Genomic DNA, 21,640 nt, shown 5'->3' with positions numbered 1-21,640 from the left:
TAACATCATGCTAAAGTACGCGCCAAAACTTTGTTCTGCGTTCTTTAGGCCGCTGTTACCGCAAAATATGTTGAACTTAATTATCGTTCAGTTCACGTCAGTTGAACACACAACAGGTTTGTCCAGATTATTGACAGAATCACAAGACTTCATCTACAGCGTCAGACTTTTCAACCCTCAGGTGTTTTAAATGGGTTTAACTGTAAATGTTGAAAGCACACCGACAAGGTGGAGTCGCTTAATACTTTACCTCGGCGTTGGCGGTGTGCTTGACTTGATCAATTTGTCAGATCCAGACATTCAGTTAATGATGTTTTGACTCCATGTTCAGCTCAGACACCAACAATCTGCTTTGTTTTGTTCATTTTAACTGAATGATCTCAAATTTAAACCCTGTTCTGAACGTCTGCAGATGCTTCGTCTTTTATTCACTGACCCGCTGAGTGGTTTCATAAAGGCCTCGAGAAGATGTTCATCATGGAACCTGACATGATCATAAACTGAAAATGTGTCTTCAAAAGACATTGAAGTTTTGGTGTTATAAACCCACCTTTATATCACCTACTGGCTAGTAGACGACTGTTTTAAGCCTTGAATTCAGTATTACATCCAACACCATCTTTGATTTTTTGGAGCCAGAAGTACTACTACTAAAAATAATAAACTTAAAGTTAAAGTTTACAGAGTGCTTTAACAGTCAAACCAAACAAAGAAAACAAAGTTGAAACAAGGAAGCCAAATGTAAAACGCAAAAAGTCACTACAAGTAAAAGAGATACACGAAAGAATAAAATCAATAAAGGATGATAAGAAGACAACATCATGTCAGATGAATTAAAAACAGATAAACAGATTAATAACAGTAAAAAAGAATAAAAGAAAATAAATAAACATATAAGAGTGATAAAAGAAAGTCAGAAAAACATTGAAGGAAATAGAAACTTAGGAGATTAAGAACAGGAAAAGGAATAAAAAGATAGAAAGAGAAAAAATCTATTTTTTAAAAAAGGCAGAGAGAACAGTGAGGCAGACCTGCTATGGGAATTTCAAAATAAAGGCGTATCTTTACGATGGCAGCAATATGAAACAATGTTTTCACTTTGTTGATCGTTGAATCGATATATATTGATCTGGATCGCTGTATCATTACTCCCCTATTAGAAAGCTTATCCATTTTAATTTTGACTCAAAGCTCATGAACGCTGTGAGTCGTGAGCTTTTTCTCTATTTTTTAAACAGGCAGTTTTTGAGTCTCTTGCAGGTGTCGTCCCTTGCTGTCTCTCCGTGGTTCTGCAGTGAGGTGAGGGGCTGTTTCTGGGTGTCAGAGAGAACATGAGCTCATCCTGCCGGCAGAGGAAGCAGGAAATTATCCCTCCCGTCCTCCGCTGCTCTCTGACTCACCATCGATAAGGCCCGGTGACGGAGCTTTATCCAAACCCTGCATGAGACAATTGTCCGCTCAGGATTCAGTCACAAATGAATCTATTTGAGGCATTGAGTTTGTGATTGTGAGAGAAGCTTAAACGAAGCGCGGAGAATCAGATTAGCCTGATCTGATCTGCTTTTATTTTAGCAATAGTTGTCACATTGATGCAGCGCGATAACGAGGACTTCCTGTGCGCCTCGTTCCAACTCACATCTGTCAAACCGCGTCATCCGCCGAAAACCAAACTTTTACCGCTCGAGCCGCTTTCTCTCTTTGTCGAGCTGATTCCCACGGCGGTTACTCAACTCGGCCCAGCTGAATTCTTTCCAATTGTCGCCCTTCTGTTTAGCGCTCATGCAGAACGACTTTCCCCCGCCAACAACGCCGCAGACAACAGATCTCTGTTGTGGAATAAAAAGTCACTCAATCGGGGACGGTGAACTCAGAGCGGCTGCCAGCAGCGACAGATTGGAGTTGCCTTATGGTAGCAGTGGGAGAGAACGTGTCTGTTGGATATTGAAGTTGACAGAACAAAGAGAACTTGTGAGCGACTTGGCACGCAGGCCAGATTTCCCTCCTTGACCCCCGGCTGATGTTTCTGCCCTCGCTTCAGACGGACCAATCTCAATCTCAGCGGCTCGCCACCTTGTCAGCGTTACAAATTCTCCTCTTGGCTCTTAATTATCCCACCAGGCCTCTCTCCACGTGCAGCCGCAGCAACAAGACTTTGTTCTCTTCAACTGTGGGCAAAAAAGATCTTCAACCTGAAAATAAAAAAAGTTTCTCTTGCTCTGTCTTTAATCAGCCAAAACACTCTTCCTGCCTCTCCGTTTGTCACCCTCTGTCTTTCCCTCACTTTCACACCTCTGAGCCGCCGTTCCCACAGTTACACCATTCACAAAACAGGCCTTTGTCCAGTTGTTGGAGGCTCCACGGAGTCCCATTGTTTCCTGAAGGTGTGAGGAAGACGACCAGGCTCCTCAGCTGCGTCCTGAATGTGACAGAGGTGATTAAAGGATGAAGCCACTGAGCTGCTGAGGAGATTTAATTTGTCATCTTTGTCACTAATAAGAAGGAGGATTTCTACATTAATCTGGCTCCAGTTTAAAGTTTAGATTCTTTGGCCCTGTTTACACCTGGAGCTAACTTCCATCTTGGATGATTTAATCACAAGTAGACGGCTGTAGATACAGGAGATCTGATTGCTGAGACCATATTCAGAGTTGCTCTGGTAAAGCTGGTAAATTTGGCATTAAATGCAAAAACAACAGTGGTTGCCCAACATGGCTGCACAGAGGTTAATATTGCACTTCTTACTCAACTCGATGTTTGAGGTGGGTGTTAAGTGCCAAAATTTAGCAATTACTAATTTAGACAATTAGCATAGATGATGAACATGTCACATTTTACGAATATATTAACTAATGACTAACAAAGGCTATGTCTTTGTCACCAGACTCCATTAAAAATCTCTCAGTTTTGAGAGTTATTCAGTTAGGAGAAACTTTATACATTTTGTGAAACACAGTCTAAGATTAATTCTTACGTATTTGGGCCTTTTTGTAAATTCGGCATATGTTACTCATTTATATTTATAGAGCGGGGGATGTGAGATCTGAATATAATTGGTCACTCAAGATGCACGTGGAGACGCATGTTGATGCACATTAATATTGCCACTTGTAACGACTCTAACTCCTTATTCTTTCTCATATTTATTTTGATAATTTTCCGGTGTGGTCCGTCCTTTTCTAGGTCACAAACGTTCTGCAATCATAAAATTGGATAAGTTCTACGCCTCGATGTAGCTGCACGTGCATCCGTCACATCTATAAACTGCAGTCAAATCACTTTGTCTTACTTAATTCATTGTCTGACTACAAAAAACTACAAATATGTAGATAAAAAAGATCAATCCTGCGTTAGTCTGTATTCAAACAGTGCAGGAGACTGTAGAAGTGGAACCACAGTGTCTGTTCTGTATTCTGGGGGAAATGTTGGCTGTGATGCACAGTTTTGTTGTTTGCAGACCGAAATAGGACGGAAAAGAGGAACTTTAACCCGTTTCTGTTGCTTTGGAGTTTAAGTTTGGAAAGAAATCAATAAGAAAATGTCCTCACGTGGACGCGCTCGTAAACGTGACGGAGCTGATGGAGGGAGCGATCCACGGGATATTATTCTTAGATATGATTTGGCATCTTTGTCACCACCGAGAGAGGAACTCTGTATCGATTCTGGAGAGAGCTGATGAGCCTGAGCTGCGTCGGTGCTCCCTTTGATCCACTGATTCATCATGTGAGACAGATGTTGATGGGAGCGGGCGAGATAAAGACGGGTGAGGGAAGAGAAGCAGCAGAGAGAGAAAGAGAGAGACAGACGGTGAAGAGAAGCAGGATGGGAGAGTCATGTGTGTGAGGGAGAGAGCTGAGCAGGCAGCAGAGGCAGTGTAGAGTTACAGGAAGGTCCATGTTAGAAACACACGACTGCAGATGTAACGTAACACCTCTTCTCCTGCAGCAGAGAGGCGGCGTAAAGGGTCAGTTCCACTAAAATCACAAAAGGTCAGATTTAAAGCCTAGTTTAAATTCTAGTGATGACGCCGAAGTTCCCTAAGATGCCAGATCTTTTTCGAAAATGTGCATAAATGTACGAAGAAGACATGTTGAATATTTCAATCTGATGAGTGATGTAGTCAAGAGTGTACAAATACTTCATAACTGTACTTTTTCAGGTATCTGTACTTTACTTCTGACTTTTTTCTCCCTACATTTGAACACAAATATCTTTACTTTCTCTTCCTTACATTTTCAAAACAGGCTCGTTAATTAAATTTTGAGGGGAAATATGGATTACATTTATTCCTCGACATCAAAAGACTGATTTCAACCTATCAGTGTGCATCACACACTGCAAACACAGCGAGACGATACCACGTAAAAGACATAAGAAGACGGAGAGAGACGGGGTGGGAGACTGGAATGTCTCATATCAGCAGAGACCCTGCCTGGATTTTCTTAGTTTATCTCTTTGTTGCCGCTCGGGACGCTTCACTGACCCAAAATGTGGCTATTTGACATCCTGGGAATGAGACTCAACAATTAACTGTCTTTGTGGTGCGTTCAGGAACAGCATTTACATTTTAAATCTTACGTTAAGCAGCTACAAGGACCTTTAAATTTTATATGGATTGTGCCAGTTCCATGAAATACATTTAAGCAAAAGTATGCACGTATTATCAGCAACATGTATGTGGAATTGTTGCCTACATGACCTGAGAAAACAGGAAAACGTCTGTTTATTCTCTTTTGCTCAAAATGTAGAAAACCTACAAAACCCAGAATGCACTGCAGTAATACTCCCTTAAAGTACAAGCACCTGTACTTGAGCTAATGTACTTGGTGACATTCCACCTCTGCAGAGTTGATAAACATGTTGATAAACTCACCTGAGTCACCTTCAGTCATTACCGCTGCAGTAGGTGTGGTTCTGTTACTATGCCCTGGGTTTTGCCTCTCAGGCGACACACAGGCTGTTCTACCTTATTGCTGAAGGTTATTTGGGGTGAATGCAGCCTGAAAAGAAACACCTGCAGTGACTGCTCAAGGCCAAGTAAAATATTCTGCCAACTTTGCTTTACTGTCGTGTTTTTATTTACATTTAACCTTCCAAGTCAGTCGAGGCAAGACACAAAAGCACAGAAGTCGTTGGTTTTCATTTGCTAGATTGTTAAGATCTTGAGGAGAAATATGAGCGAATGGATCTGAAGATGTTTACATTAAACCTAAACTCTGCCTTCTCTCTGGATCCATCCTATAATCCACACTGATCGATACTAATTGTGCTGCAGTGTTACTGAGTGCCCAGTTTTCTGACCACCGTCCAGCTTGGCAGCAGTTCTGGTGGACCGTCGCTGCCGTGCCAGGAGTAACAATAGAAACAGACCATTACCACTCACCACCTGCCATCCTCTGCTTGATTTACAGTATAACACTTCCATCACATGAGGCTGCTAATCTTTTACAGTAAGCTACCAGGAACCTTCTCCGGACTCTGAAAGCATACTGCACACTGTATATGACATGAAGTCAATATTTGAGCACTTCACATCACATTTTGTTATTAATCTAATTATCTCAGAATGTGTAAAGTCGTTAAAATTATTTTAATTAGACGCAGGTACATCAATAAAGATGGAATTTTTGCAGAATATGGCAAGAATTTAAAGGTAGCTCCAAAAATAGAAAGGGCAGCATATCACCAGAGTTACAGACAGTGGCTCTTTGCTAGCTATCTTTGGCTGTAGCTAGCTACTATTAGCTAATTAGCTCATGGCTCAGTGGCCCTAGAGTTTGTAGATGTTAAGCTAAAGCAATAAGGTGGCTTTTATTATTTATTTTAGTGAGCATTTATACACGTGCGCTCATGTGTCTGCGTTGCTAGAGGTGGCGAGCAGATTGCCAGCTGCACTTTCCCCTTTAAACACACCGACACGTTCGACTCACAGCTGCGTCTCTGGGCTGGAGAGAGCGGACAGGCACATGAGAGCTCTGCAACACTGTTTTGCTGTGAAGCTCCTGAAATGTTTTGCGGACTATGAAACTTCAACTGGCTTTCCATCAGCATGAGGGTGAGCAGGTAACGAGTTTGAAAACACTGTCGATTTTCTTTCCTTTATCTTAAAATCCTTATTGATATCTCTTTAGGTGGGGATCTTTTTGCAGCCAGTGTGAACAGGAGCTGCAGTTTGAACATTTCATATACATTCTGTGTGGCCTCTGAGAGAAGCTACGTTTCACTTACTTTATTTCAGACAGAATTTGTAACTTTTTGGCCAAACTGCTGCCGTTTAAATAACCGATATTAGAGCTTTAACCGAAGGACAAAATGTTCAACTTGAGCTGCACCTCTCCACAACAACACATAAAGCCACAGCAGCTACAAGGTTGATGACTCATCCTCCTGGGCCACACTGCTAACAGGAGGACACACACATGCGCACGTATAGATAAACTCCGTCGGGGTGTTTTGCTGGGCATTTATGAGTCAAATCAGACAGGTAATTAAACCCCAGGCAGCCTGTGCAGCACTAAAATTAGCTCCCTTGATACAACGGCAGTGGGGGTGGGGGGTGGAGCTCATGCTAATATTAGCTCTCAGTTGGCTTGTTGCTGCACTAGCAGCTATGATTTCAGCAACAAGACAGGTTGTGCAGGTTGTGTAGTAAGGCATTAAAGCCTGAGGAGATTCAGAGTGAAGTCAATGGGAGACCAACCCTAAATCACCGCGCTAATCAGAGCAGCTATTGATTTCTCCACATATAATATTACATCACTGCTTGGAACAGCCTCCTGCACGCACTAATTTCCAAGAAACAGCCGAGGGCTCACTGTCACACCCAAAATATCCCCGCTCAGCCTCAATGAACTTCCACCGCACTGAATTAACCAGAGAGGAAGAGCTGGAATTAAAGAGTCGATGCTGACTCAGAAACACGACTTTGTTTGCATTTGACACGAGGGCTGCCTCGCTCTCCAGCTTTCCCTGCTGGCTTCAAACACTCATTCAGACAAAAGAGACGAATCCTCTGACTCATGCACAGGAATAAAAAAGTGTGTATGTGTGTGAGAAGGAGGATGCAGAGAGGCTTAATGGAGGAGAGAAGGAGGAGGAGGCATTCAATCGGCACCGTGTTGGCCATGACCTTGCAGCCTGTAAAACTCCTCCACTCGCTGCACTTCAGGAGGGATGGCTGCGTTAATGTTTACAATAAACAACGAACATGTGAAGCCTCGTTCTCTGTAGTTACATCTGAAACTTGTGTGGGAATATTTAAACCTTCTTAATCTTAAACATGCAGGGTGATTAGCACGTTGGTGTTTTTTTCAACATGTTATCAATGATGTGTTGTGTTGCAGGTCATCCTGTCTGTCCACCTGTGCATACTTTATCTCCTCACCTCTACAGCTTAATAATGGGTTACGCACGAGAAGACATCGAGATTCAACTGAAACATGGCAGGGCGGTTGTGATGCTGTTTGTTACATAACAGCATTGACGTCCAGTGTTACGTAAGGCAGCAACATGGTAAAATGGTAAAAACAATGTTTACAGTTGTAGTAAGGCCATCCTGTCCTCGATATAAAGTCAGCTGTATATCCTGTCTGTGCGAGCAGCTTTGTACGACGCATGTTTACGTTTATTGTTAGGAAGCGACCTCTAGTGGCCGTAGAAATGTGATGGGAGCAAAGGAGGAAGTCAAATGACGTTGTATGAGACACATTTCACAAAAGGTGGAGAATGGGGCTGGTCGTTAAGACAAACAAGCACAGTTACGTAAAACCAAAAGTCATCCGTGAGCTATTTTAAGCAAGTCTACGTATGTACTGTTTCTTTCACGATACTGACATAGTTAACGTAATTTATCTCACACCATGAGCCTTTCCTAAACCCAACCAAACGGTGAACAAAGACCCTGTCCGGTTCGCCTGTACCTGGTCACACGTCATAGTTTTCTTGTTGTTTTTGGAGTCGATGGCAATCAACCTATTCAGTCGCAGTGTTTCCCACACATATATTTTTTTTGGGCGGTCCACCCAGGGAGGTATGTTAACAGCCACCAAAGTTAATCTGGCTATAAGTGCACCTAGTTTGTTGAATGTTTGTTTTGATCAGCTACATAATTAACAACAGGCTTCCTCCACATGCGGCTATCCTGCTGTTACAGTTTGACAGGTGAAAGAATTCTAAACACGAGTTGCATTTTTTTGGGCTGACTTTATGAAATGTTTCGCTGACGAAGAAAGCAGATAACGTTGCTGGTAGAGGCACAGAAAGGAGAGGCGAGCCAGTGTGCTGCACTAAGCTACATTATATCAGCAAAATCTTAAATCCATTCTGAAGAGCGAGGGATGATTTTTTTGGTCTCATTTTCGGATTGTCAAATACAGATGCCACATGTCAGTCAAGAACAAACTCAGTAAACCAATTTTGTATCACAGTTTGCACAGAATCACATTTGTAGAAAGCTAACGCGGTAAGTAGCTGAAAACCAATTACGATCATCATTATCACCCAGCCCAAATAAACAGCAGCTCACTGTTGATCAAAAGTGACGGCATGTGCATGTACTGACACGCACACAAAACTAGATTATACTGAAATATGTGGTCCTTCATCTCACTCAGCCTCGCACATGTTCTCTCATTCATGCCTTCACACTCACAATCTCACCCACCCACACAAACACACACAATATACCAAAGAGCCCCACTTTCTTCATCGGTGCATGAGAGTTACGACGTGTCACCCACATCTGGATCCTCTGGTTCGCCGTGCAGAGCTGCGAGGTTGTTTATCTGGATCGACCCCGAGCTGTCAGCACAAACCAGAGACACCAGCAGATACACTTGTACTACAGACACACACACAAACACACACCAACACACACACACACAGGATCTTTCATCTCCTCCTCTCATCTCACACTCACACTCACCTCTCCTCCTCTCACAGCCGCTTCATCCGAACAGGATTTACACCTCCCACATGGCTTTTCTCGTCTCATCCTCTCTGCTAGTGCTTCTTTCCTTCCTTCCCATCTTCCCTCCTTCCTTCCCTCTCCTTCTCCAGCAGAGCACTGAAGACCTGTCCGACCAGCCTCCCTCCCCGGCAGCAGCTTCTCTTAGCCCTGCCCCCTTCCCTTCCCTCTGCCTTTCACATGCATGCTGAGTCAGTGTGGAGTAGTTACACTGGTGAGGGAGGTGCAGCGAGGAGGGAAACGTGCAAGACGGGAGGCATCGACTGTTTAAAGGCGACCGGGCATGCATACAAGATTGGAGCTCCCTTCCATGTGGGACGCGGTTCAAAATAAAAAGTGGCAGATGTGAGTGGATGAAAAGCGGACATGTGGTCTGATCTGCAGGGCGGCAGCGTCTCGAGCAAGTGTGAACCCCTCCTCCAAAACACTTCAGAGCTGAATGACAAGATTAGGAAATGAAGAAGTCATGCTAGTCACTACAGTAGAGATGTACTTAAAATACCATGAAGCACCATTTCATGTGATATAGTTAGATGTAAAAATGTGTTTTGGGGATTCATCTGATTTGTACCGATTGTTTTTTTTTCAGACATATAATGTGAAATTACCAATTTCACACGCAATACCACATCTGGAACAGCATTATCGTGGCTGTATGGCTGCATTTTCACAATACCATAACAGAAACATGGTATATGGTATATTATATTTATAATTACTATTATTATTATCATTATAGAGTGGCGTACTGATGATGTATTTCTGTAGGTTAACCCTGTAGTTAGCATCATCCTGGTTCCATCAACAAAAAGCCTGTAAGATTATTTTGACTAGGTTTTGGATTATCACTGCAAATAATCTCTGTGGCAAACACACATTTTTGATACTTACACGTTTCGTTCAGTGGGATAATCTGCACAGATGAAGTCCACTTTTGTGATTTTGAAAGCGTAAATTAAATCTCTAACAATAAAAAGCTAATGTTAGACAATAAACAGACGACATCGCGGCCACACGACTTAAAGAGCACCACTACTAAGCATCTAACTTCACGATTATTATACAGGTTTTCTTTAATTGGATCAATGTACAAGTTGTAAAGTTAAAGTTAGAATAGTTTGTAACTAAAGTCGGCCTTTGAAGGACAGTGAGTCGACGAGTCTCCGTGTTCACTGTGATTACGTTTAATTTCCCCGACAACCTCTGCAGTCTCATTTAGCCACTTGTTAGCAACCGCTGTTTTTAAAGGGATAGTTCGGGTTTTTTGAAGTGGGGTCATATAAAGTACATATCTATAGTCGATCTGTTCCCTACCTAAAAATGTTTACATCAGTTCAAGTGTAAGTTGTATAGGTAAAATTCACACCGCTTTACATCGCCGTCAGACCGCGCTTTCGTTTGGCACTACATTTTCTCAACCGCAGAACCCCCGTATCCCTACGCATAAGCGCTAATGTGGAAGGATACGGAGAGTTAAGTTTAGTTTTTATCGAAAGTAAACCTCTCGTCCAGCAACTGGGCCTCGCGCTGTATTCCGCCGCTCGCAGATCAGCTGTTGCCAAATTACGCTAGTGCATAGGGATACGGAGGTTCTGCCGTTATGTAGTGCCAAAAGAAAGCGCGGTCTGACGGCAATGTAAAGCGGTGTGAATTTTTAATTTTTAAATTTTTTTTAGGTTAGCCTTGTTTTCGGTGGTTAATTTAGCTTTTTTGCTGGACCCCGTTCACTGCAGTACAAAGCTGAGCGTCTGGGCTGGAGCGGCTCTCTACTTCTCCAAACTGAGGCTGCGCTGATCGGTGATTACGGTAGGGAACAGATCGACTATAGATATGTATTTTTTATGACCCCACTTCAAAAAACATGATCTATCCCTTTAAGACACATATGCACTTTATTGTTAAATTGCGTGACATTTACTGATGTGTAACGTGCAAATATATTCAGCATGAGGTAACTATAGACCTTATTTTATGTATTTAACCAGCAAACAATTAAAGAAACTCACGGACTTTGAAATGAGGGAACTGGATGTGCAACAGTGCGAACAGATTTCTTGGTTTTAGGATGACAGACTTCACCACTCTGAGTAGACTTAACTGTTCACACTGTGGAAATTGTTTCAGTGTCATTTCTCATCAATTGTTTTTTCAATGCCAAAATCCCATAAGGAACATAACATTTCTAACAATCAACTTTACACTCAAAGCTTTTTATGGTGGTAGGTGTTTCCGGGCATCCACATATTTTTGGCCATGATGTGTAACATCTATATTCAGCACATGAAGTCACTGTTTGTTCTTTGTGTGTTTTGTGCAGGTTTTTAAATGATTCAATAGAGCATAAAGCTTAACATAATAGCTCTCCCTTAATGCGGCTGGAGGAGATGCTATATGACGGATGATACATTAAAAAGTTTCATTAAGGGAGACGGAGAGAGATGAGTGACGTGTCCGCTGTGACTTATCAAGAACCTCTTATAGAAAACATCAGAGGGAAGGAGCAGGGAATGCTCGCTCTCACTCCACTGAAATATTAAAGAGAAGCACGGAGGCCTCGAGTGAACAAAACACTTCGTCGCTCCGTTTTATCTTCATATGAAAGAACGCGTTGACTCAACATCCACACTCAGGTGCTAAAACTGCTACAGGGGTTGTTTAAAGAGGATAAAACGTTGCTCGCTCGCTGATTTATTGAAGGTTTCCACACACAATGTTGTGTTTATGACCAATTTCAAGCAAAAGTTATGGTTAAAGCCGCAGTAATAGAACTGCACCTGTGTTATCGCCGTAAATCGCGAAAGATGAGCTCCAAAAAAGTTGCAAAGCGAGAATCGACTGAGAGGAAAACAATTATATTTCCCTGTGTTGCAGTTTTTTGACACCATTTCAAGAAAAAGATAAAACCCTATGGAGTCAGAACAGTGACTTTAAAATTTGGCATCCAAAAAAAAAATTGGCATTGAAAACAAAACCAGTACTGAAAAAGGAAACATTGTCATTGAAACATTTGTATTGAAAACAGTTGTATTGGCATTGAAACAAGTATTGGCACTGAAAAAAGAAAGTAATTCAAATAATTCAAATCCGAAAATCTTATCATTTTATTTTATTGGGATTTTTTTTGTATTTTTCAATGACAATCTTCAGATTTTTTCTTCATGTCGCTTTTTTTTCAGTGACAGATTTTTTTTACAATGTCAGTTTTTTTTCAGTGTCACTGATTTTCAGTTTCAACTTTCTGTCACTGTTTTGGCGTCGAGAGGGAGGGGCCTGAGGGGAGGGGCAAGTAGAGCGTGGTTTGCATATCATTTGAGAAGGTAATGGCAGCAGCCTGCGGGAAGGCGGGGCTGGACGGTCCAGCCATAATACCGCCGGCTGTCTCTGGGCAACACAGAGTCCAACTACCTCGCGGACTTTTCTTCAAGCTCTCTCCTGATGTGTCCAAGTCTCTGTGTAGCTGGTTCTGTCCCGGAGCTGCCGAGCTTCGGTCTCTACATGCATATGGAGTGTAGTAGTAGTACCGGGGCGCCGAGCACGGAGCATTAGCCACAGTTAGCACAACAGTAGAACAGCCTGTTGCTCCGAACTGGGGCTGCAGCGCCGACAGCAGCGCTCTGGTCTGATCTCCGAGCTCTGTGCCACCGCACCGCTACCAGAGACCGGAGCTCGGGAGGTTCTATATGCGTATGGAGTGTGGTAGTAGCACGGAGCTAACGAGCATTAGCCCCAGCTGTGTAGCTCCGAGCCGGGGCTGCAGCGCCGACTGCAGCGCTCCGTCTGCTCCCCGAGCTCTGTAACACCGCACTGCTACCGGAGACTGCAGACCAGAGCTCTCCTATAAACTCAGTTCATGTGAATAATATCACTATTCCTACAATGACTCTTTTGAGTCGAAGCGAATAAACTCAAGTCAGTATGCGGGTAAAGTCAGCTGTGATTGTGCTACTGTGGTTCATAGTAAAGTACAACAGACGGCTGTAATCAAGTTACAGACACATATTTTCATAACTGACTGACTTTTCTCCAAGCACTCTCCTTTATTGTCCGGTCTCTGTATGCGTGTGCAGCGGTGCGGTGGCACAGAGCTCGGGGAGCAGACGGAGGGCTGCTGTCGGCGCTGCAGCCCCGGCTCGGAGCAAAGGGCTGCTCTACTGTTATGCTAACTGTGGCTAATGCTCCGTGCTCGGCGCCCCGGTACTACTACCACACTCCATACGCATATAGAGACCGAAGCTCGGGAGCTCCAGGACAGAACCAGATACACAGAGACTTGGGCACATCAGGAGAGAGCTTGAAGAAAAGGCTGCGAGGTAGTTGGACTCTGTGCTGCCCAGAGACGTCTGGCACACGGGCCCTAAAATGGTGTATTATGGCTGGACCGTCCAGCCCCGCCTTCCCGCAGGCTGCTGCCATTACCTTCTTAAATGATATGCAAACCACGCTCTACTTGCCCCTCCCCTCAGACCCCTCCCTCTCGATGCCAAAACAGTGACAGAAAGTTGAAACTGAAATCAGTGACACTGAAAAAAAACTGACATTGTAAAAAACATCTGTCACTGAAAAAAAAGTGACATGAAGAAAAAATCTGAAGATTGTCATTGAAAAATACAAAAAAATCCCAATAAAATAAAATGATAAGATTTTCGGACTTGAATTATTTGAATTACTTTCTTTTTTCAGTGCCAATACTTGTTTCAATGCCAATACAACTGTTTTCAATACAAATGTTTCAATGACAATGTTTCTTTTTTCAGTACTGGCTTTGTTTTCAATGCCAATTCTTTTTTTTGGATGCCAAATTTTAAAGTCACCGTTCTGGCTCCATAAAACTCTGTCTGAAGAGATGCATGTTGTGGATACCATGTTACTGTCATACATTCCCGGTGAAGTCCTTTAACCTTTTAAAAATATAAACCTTAAATGGTTAATCACTTTAGCTCTCCTGCGACTTAATGAGAGCGCGCTCTGTCTCTGATAAGTCGCTTCGCTTGTTTATCTCAGCGACGTCTAATGTCAGGGTGTCTGGCCGTGAGACACAGGATTTCCTCTCAGATTTACAACCACTGATAAACTTTGGCCTTCACAGCCATAACTTTCTCCTCGTTCGATCATCCAAAACGGCCTTCGGAGACTCAAGAGACTCACCTCGTAAGTGCAACAGACCCTCAAATCAAAGTTTGACTGAGTTGATAGGTTTTTGGGAATGACACCGCTTGTCATGACACAGGCTTCAAGTATGGAGTGCAAGGTTAGGGCGTTTAAACTTACACAACACAAGGAAACGCTGCTTCAAGTTAGAGCATCTTTAGCTTCCTCAATGTGACGTATTTACACTAATAACAAGTGCAACTTCGATCAAATCCTTCAGATGTGATTAACTCTGGATAGACATGGAGCCACAGAGGACTGCTAGTCAAATTTACACTTTCATAGACCAGTTTTAATTTATTTTGGGACCAGATCTTTGTGTAGCGGCAAAACTAGTTGGTTAGTTTTAGGAAACAAATGGAAAGACTTAAGATGACTGAAGTTAAACACGTCACCTCTGCAAACATACAAACGTACATCAAAACTTGTCAAAGTTTCGGACACGTTGGACACGAACGCCATCTCCACAGTGACAGTCTTGTGTTTGTTTGACCCCAAATTTCACCCTACCAGGGCTTTATTCTTCTCAGAACCAAATATTTTATGAGGCAGTGTTTGGACACTGTTTGTTTTTTTACTTCTGCGTATGTACTACAAGCAATTTCTACGTTTATATGATGTTTTGAAAGTCTGGGACATCAACTCAGCGACATTTGGTTTTTTTTGTGATAGTAGACGTACAACCAGCGATGAAGCTTAGACCTGGGTTATTATTAAAAAAAATAACTAATGACTATTGCTTATCATCCAAAAGGCTTTCTGAGACTCCATTTAAACATGGCTGATTCTCAAATTCAGCATTTTAAGTGAGTGTCAGACATTTTCAAGAAACCGCCTGAGCCTTAACGCATTGACATACATATGTTTTTAATGTTTGGCCGTTGTTAATGCAGCTACGCGTCTATTAATGATATTATCTTCAGCTTTCATATTGTAACAGACATTTTGGACTAAAGAGTGAGAATGAACTCTGAGTGGTTAATTGATGGCGAATCAAGATTATAGCTTTAAAGCCGACGTCTAATAAGTCATTTCCCAATAAATAGAGAGAAAGTAGAGCCTTGCGTATACATTGTCTGATATGAACAGATATGATAACTTTCTTTGTGTTTTTATAGAACCTAATTTATCATTTCTTAAATTTCAAGAGAAGTTTACTGTTGATCTTTGTACAATAAGGTTTATTGTTCAAAGTATCCAGCCTCCGTTACGTACGTATCTTTGTCACAAGTGACCACAATCGAGTATGTATTCTGCGTGTATGAACTGATTTATCGACGTAGACATTTCTTTTGCTCCCCGATACTGGTAGTGGCATCGGCCCCAAAAATCCAGCATCGGTAGATAGCACAGATAGATAACAGTTGGCCGTTTTTATCCTTTGACCTCTACTCGTCCCTCGAAGCAGCAGCTCATTTATCTAAATAAAGCCACGGCTGTGAGCGTCAGCAGTCTGGCACTCGACTTACAGCATCCTCAGGATGAAGCCTGACGCTGAGCAACAATGTGAGCTGAGTCGGGTCCTCTAAGAAGACAGAACCCAGATCAGGCAAACTTACGGCTAAAGCAGCTTATGTTTACTTAAATATTAAAACCTTGAGGAGTTCTGAGGTGTTTGACAATGACGTACCTCAGACAGGGGATTCGTCGACGCTTTCGGAATCGGCCTGTCTCAACAAAGCCTTTAAGTCAACAGTTTGGCAGCAGCCCATAATACATCTTTCCTTTGAGTGTGTGTGTGTGTGTGTGTGTGAGAGAGGTGAAACAGGTGAAAATGACAGGCAGCCATCAGCAGCAGCACATCTCTGCAGTCTGCACCAAGCAGCGCGGGTCGAGCCAGCTTTTAGCGTGTGCAGCAGCGTCAGCACTCCTGAGGCAGATGTGGATGAGTTTTTAAAAGCGGGGAGGCTCTCAGCCACCGGGAGGAAAACAACATCTCGACCGCTGCTCTATTTCAGACAAATGACATTAAGGACAATCGAATTAAACGACCATGTTGATCGCCTCTACCGGCCAAAGGCGGCCCTTGTGGGTGAACTTGAGAGTCCTGCGAAGACAAACAACGGCCCTCATTGATCGAAGAGGTTTTAAAAATAAACTCCTCAGTGTGACAAGTGGAGGATCATGATTGGATCCCTGCTTTCTCTCGATCTGTCCTTCACTCCCAACTGTCATTCTCCACTTACAAAAGGTCAAGAATGTATACAGGATTCGACATTTTGATTCAGTAAAAGTTGAAAGTTGAGCGGCAGAAAATCGATCAGCAACAGTTTTTTTTGTTTAAGTCAGTTTTCAAGACAAAAAAAATCCAACATTTGCTTGCTCCTGCTTCTCGGATCCTTAAAAAGTAACCAAAGCTTTGAAAGCACGTGATGCACAGCGGCCCAAAGAGACTGTTTTTCCCTTTAGCCTACACTGTGAAAGGACCAGCTGCAAAATTATTAATTTAATTGTTTTATGCGACGCAACCCGACTTGTTTAAACATCAGAATATCCAATAACACTTGGAAAGTCTGGATGAGTTGCGTCATTATATAATTTTATTCCCACTCAAGTTAGCGGAGGACTAAAGCAGAAGTTCGCCGCTCTGTTTCATGCACCAATGTGCAACTTTTATAGGAACGAATGTTGTATCCGGATTTCACTTAATAGATCCATGATTTTAGGACATAGGATTGAAAATTCTCAATTTTTTTTTAATTAATTGACATAAAATCTGTCGGCCACTTTGCTGACATTTAGCAAACATTAGCATGCTAACACGCTGAACAAGGTGAACATGCTCAGCCTCAGCTGGCATGGCTGTAATGGGCTTTTAGTCCTGTAGTAATATCTTCCTTATGTTTGGTAAAATATAGAACTAAATGAAAGGTAATACGTGTTTATTATTGTTTGTCATTACCTAAGAGGTGGTGAGTGCAAAGTTAGCATGAACCATAATCGGAATAGTTTTTTAAGATCAAGAGATGTAAAGATGAATCAATTCATTGATAAGTTGTCAACTGTTGAATTAATCGCCAACTCTGATGTGAATATTTTCTAGTTTCCTTCTTCCTTTACGACATCAAACTGAATATCTTTACAAAAAAACACACTTGAGTACGTGATCTGGGGCTTTTTGGAAACACTGATCTACACCTCTCAACATTTTCAGATATTTTACGGATAAAACAACTTTTCAACACTGAAAATAAATGTTTGTTGGCGCCCTAAACGGCGCACATTATCAGACAGTCTCTCCTGGATGACACGTGGATGCACCTTCAGACAAAAAACACTGGAATTTTCTCTTTAAAGAAATCACAGCAGCCGAAATATTGAGGAGTTGCCTTACAAAGTGATTTACGTAACTCTACTCCTCTATTAAACCCTTTGGAATCAGATAAACTGTGATATCACTTGCTGCTGGACACTTTGCAGGGCATTGTGGGCTATCAAGCGTCGAGAAAGAAAAATCAATTACTGGCACTGAGATGTTACCAAACAGCCAAGAATGAAAGCCTGTAGCCCCGTACTCATATTGCACAGTTTTCTGAGTGAGCTGCGTGACACAACGAGACAGCGTTTTTCAGCATGTAACGAGGAGAGAGCGCCTCTACGACAGATTTGCGTTTCATTAATCACACAGGATCCAGGCCACACTGCAAAGCGCTCCATCTGCACCGCAGCCAACATACAGAAAAAGCCTCACAGATTGGAGCGGCGGGCAGCAGACGACCGCTCATTATAGGGAAACACAGCAGGATTGTAAAATGCTAATGCTCGCCATCATCACACGCGCTCCCTCCTATCCAAATGCTAAAAGGCCCTTTCATTGCCAGCGCTCTCACCTCCTAAATACTCCCACTACCACACCTCCGAAAACGTATTCTTGGCTTTCAGCGACTGAATATTATGACCGTGTAGCTCCCTCATTACAGACTTCAAAGATGCAAAAATACACAAGTTGCTTGAAACAGAAAAAAGGGCAACAGAAAACTGAGAGAGGCTGCGAACACGAGCTGGTGAGAGAGAGCCCAGAGTGAGAGAGTGTAGGAAGGAATAAAAACGGACGTGGGAAGGAGGAAAAAAAGCCGTAATTCAAGACCGCTCTGGTCACTAATGCTGTTTTCTCAGTGCCATTAATAACGTGAGAACAGCAACGGGCCCGAGCATCTCAATCTTCCAATAAGAACCGATGGGAACCCAAACACTGTTTGCGCTAACCACTTTGTTATCACAGCTCTTGCACAGGCCGGCCATCGAGGCATCTGTGTGTGTCCTGCTCCTACAATACAACCTTTCATCCTCTAACTGAGGGATCAGCCTGCTTTTTCATCCAAAAGCTGTTAAAAACACATCAGTGATTCACACTGTTGCACCGGCTGACATGTTCCTTTACTGCCATGAACACACACGCTGTTATATTCTCTCTATATGAACATCACTGCCCACGTCTCTTATCGTTTCAGCAAATATGACCAATATTCTGCTAATTGATGTTCAGTTAAAAGATCTGAAGTGAAAGTGAGTCGTTGGTATTTTGTTGGAAATTCACAAAATGTATGAAAAACAAGTGAGATCCTGGATATGTTCCTTTATCTGGATCTGCACCAAACACTTAACAGGGTCCAATCCAAGTGTGGTGGAAATGTCTCTCTCTTTTTTTATAATCCTGCTGACAAACAAACCAACAAACGGATAAAAAAAACATAATCTCTGTGACATAATTAACTCTATTGTATTAATTGCGGATTGAATCACTGCAGGAACCTGAAGGCAGCAAGACAGGTAAATTAATAAATCTGGTAAGTAGCTCTGCCGCGGTTATCTTTATCAAATCCCATGCAAAGGACGTCACGTTGTACGTTACATTGTACGTTAGGCTTTATGTTATGTTTAACGTTATTTTTTACATTATGTTGTACATCACGCTGTACGTTACACTGTCGTTACATTGTACGTTACGTTGTACGTTGTGCTGTATGTTACGCTGTACGCCACATTGTACATTACGCTGTTGTTACATTGTACGTGACGTTGTACGTTATGCTGTCGTTACATTGTACATTATGTTGTATGTTACGCTATACGCCACATTGTACATTACGCTGTTGTTACATTGTACGTTACGTTGTATGTTGTGCTGTATGTTACGCTGTACGCCACATTGTGAATTACGCTGTTGTTACGTTGTACGTTACGTTGTACGTTAGGCTTTATGTTATGTTTAACGTTATTTTTTACATTATGTTGTACATCACGCTGTACGTTACACTGTCGTTACATTGTACGTTACGTTGTACGTTGTGCTGTATGTTACGCTGTACGCCACATTGTACATTACGCTGTTGTTACATTGTACGTGACGTTGTACGTTGTGCTGTACATCACATTGTACATTGCGCTGTACATCACATTGTACGTGACGTTGTACATTATGCTGTCGTTACATTGTACATTATGTTGTATGTTACGCTGTACGCCACATTGTACATTACGTTGTCTGTATTTCAGTTGAAATAGGTCAACGTCGATTTTTGGTTTCAGACAGGAAACAATCAGTGACTTCCTGGGCGATGGTTCCCCGTGTTTGACCTCTTGCTTTTTATACCATGTCACCTGACTTCCTTGGCTCCTGAAGTCATAATTTCTACAAACATTTGACAAACATTGGTAGTTTGAACCCTTTTACACAACCAGGTTTGTTGTTGGCACTGACCTCTAATGGTCCTAGTAATTATGACCGCAGAAACGGAGCCTGCTTGTGACCAAGAGTCAAGGATACTACTATTTTTTTTCGATTTATGCAACGTAAGTTTGCGCACATAAATGATGCAACTTACGCAAATTACTTTACAAGACTGAATATAGTTATTTAAACCCAAAGTATGATCTTTCCCTGAACCTAACCAGCTATTTTTGTTTTGCATATTACGTATCTTTGCTGACTTCATCGTGAATCCATTCATGTACAAAACTGCATCGTCGTTTGAAGCTTAAGGCCGGCGAACAAACTTCTGTATTTGATGAGAAACCTGGGAAGTACTGACAGATGAATAAACCCACTGGTGCAGTGGTGTTGGCTATCCTTGAAAAGACCTTGTCCCTGAGGTTTCTCAATCTTCTCTTCTAAACACATTTAGCAATTTGCAATCAACTACCCACGAAACTGCTAATGAACCTGATTGTTACACAGCAATAAAGAAAGTAACGTGAAGTTCTGCAGGGCAACAAACACAAACACAAGAGGTCAGTCGACTTCTGGAGCAGTGAAGTCCTCTGAGAGGCGCTCTGACAAACAGCCCTTCACACGTGATGAAGTAGATGTGTGTTTCCGTGTGTGTTTCTGTGTGTGTTTTACGTCTCTCCAGGAAAAAGGTGAGAAGAATGGTGTCTCTTTTTTTTTTCCAGCCCCCACCGTCCAGTCACTGAGACCCAGAGACAGAGTCTAGACTGAGCCCCAGATGGGGGATTCATAAACTGCAACAAATGAAGACAAAATGCTTCCAGCTGCCCTCGGCGGCTGGGAATGGATCTGCTGTCGGGGTAATATCAGGGATGTCAGACCGGGTCTGCAGCCGGTCCTGCAGCTCTGTCCTCGCCGGGCTGCAGAGACTCTACCTGCATTGTCATTTATCAGCAGGGGGACGCATACGGACGATCGGACCCTGACAAATATTCACTCACGTTATTAGATTTCATCAGAGCGGTGACGGCTTAATACTTCTTTTCCACTGGTCGAAAATCCCACTTAAATCTGCTAAGATCGGGCTTTTGTGTGCAATGGGAATGTGTAGACTTAGCATTTACACCCGGGTCAGTAGATTCTGCAGTAGACAGGTTTTTATCACCTGGGCTTCGATCTAAACGTAAGACCAGGTGAACACGCTAATGTCAGCTGCGGGAAGCGATCTGCATCCAGCGCATGTTTTTTGTCATCACAGAATTGTGAAAAAAACAAACTGTTTTTTGTAGTTTGTACAACCGTACAATTCAGATTAGGTTTAATTCATGCACAATTAATCTCAGAATTCTGACTTTAGACTCACAATTCTGAAATTGCTTCTTTGTTATCCTCTTCTGTGCGTTTCAGCTTTAGGTTTAAAGGAGCACTGTGTAGTTTTGGAGAAGAAATTCAAACCCAGAATTTAAATATCTACAATATTAATTAAGTAATAATACCATTTTTTTTCCAGAACTGAATGAACAAGCCGTTCTCAGAGGAAAATAAGGTCCCCACAACACTGTAGCTAAAACTGTGGCAGGGTCCGCCACATATAAACAAAGCAAAACAGGATGAAACTACGTTGTCCTTTAAGGTCAGTTTGTTTATTCAGTTTATTTAGCCATGAAATCAAAGATAGTTTGATTCTTTAGCTTGACTAGGCATGAAAAAAGTCATCTGATTAAAATCTCTTTACCAAAACTGCACACTGCACCTTTAATTTATGCGAAATCTAGAAGAATCTGTGAATGGCTCCATAAGTTTGCTTGCATTAAACTGAAACCTTGATAAACGATGACATAAATAAAAAAAATTACAGCGAG

The 21,640-nt window shown here is 42.3% G+C and overlaps 1 protein-coding gene across 2 annotated transcripts in view; it reads right to left on the bottom strand.

Annotated features, from left to right (window-relative positions):
- Positions 1-21,640, bottom strand: part of LOC115570944 (PH and SEC7 domain-containing protein 1-like) — an 80,073-nt gene that overhangs the window by 57,523 nt on the left and 910 nt on the right. The window contains exon 1 of one of the 2 annotated variants that reach the window (XM_030399785.1): positions 8,921-9,261. The exons of the other annotated variant lie outside the window; for it this stretch is intronic. The gene's annotated coding sequence lies outside the window, so the exon portion shown is untranslated. Of the gene's footprint in view, positions 1-8,920; positions 9,262-21,640 lie in introns of those variants that run through there. 2 annotated transcript variants of the gene reach the window in all.

This window comes from Sparus aurata, chromosome 20, assembly GCF_900880675.1.
Source record: "Sparus aurata chromosome 20, fSpaAur1.1, whole genome shotgun sequence".
In the NCBI taxonomy this organism is placed as follows: Eukaryota; Metazoa; Chordata; class Actinopteri; order Spariformes; family Sparidae; genus Sparus; species Sparus aurata.
The sequence above is the reverse complement of the archived record's forward strand: the minus strand, read 5'-3'. Positions and strand labels throughout refer to the sequence as shown.